This window comes from Arachis duranensis, chromosome 7 (assembly GCF_000817695.3).
Source record: "Arachis duranensis cultivar V14167 chromosome 7, aradu.V14167.gnm2.J7QH, whole genome shotgun sequence".
Lineage (NCBI taxonomy): Eukaryota > Viridiplantae > Streptophyta > Magnoliopsida > Fabales > Fabaceae > Arachis > Arachis duranensis.
This window is the reverse complement of record NC_029778.3, coordinates 34532188-34532991: the sequence shown is the minus strand read 5'-3', so window position 1 is coordinate 34532991 and position 804 is coordinate 34532188.

Genomic DNA, 804 nt, shown 5'->3' with positions numbered 1-804 from the left:
TTGCAAATCTGTGACACTGTCAAGACTAATGGGGTTGACCCTGAGGTCTACAGACTTATGCTATTCCCTTTTGCTGTAAGAGACAGAGCTAGATAGCTTTGCTGGAGGATCTCTTCATCTGAAGAAGACGCCTACAGAAGCTCAAGAACTAATTGAAATGGTTGCAAATAACCAATTCATGTACACTTCTGAAAGGAATCCTGTGAACAATGGGGCTAATCAGAAGAAAGGAGTTCTTGAGATTGATACCCTGAATGCCATATTGGCCCAGAAAAAAATATTGACTCAGCAAGTCAATATGATTTCTTAAAGTATGTTTGGAATGCAAGCTGCACCAGGCAGTACTAAGGACGCTTCATCTGAAGAAGAAGCTTATGATCCTGAGAACCCTTCAATGGAAGAGGTTAATTACATGGGAGAACCCTATGGAAACACCTATAATCCTTCATGGAGAAATCATCCAAATCTTTCATGGAAGGATCAAGTGGCGAGCAAAATTGCTCCCTGTGCCAATTCTGGCATTAAACGCCGGGCTGGTACCCATTTCTGGCGTTTAACACCAACTTCTTGCACTTTCCTGGCGTTTAACGCCAGTCTGGTGCCTCTTTCTGGCGTTAAACGCTCAGAATGGTGCCAGACTGGGCGTTAAACGCCCATCTGCTAGCCTTACTGGCGTTTAAATGCCAGCAAGTTCTCCTCCAGGGTGTGCTGTTTTTCTTTCTATTTTTCTTTCTGTTTTTGCTTTTTCAATTGATTTTGTGACTTCTCATGATCATCAACCTACAGAAAACATAAAATAACAAA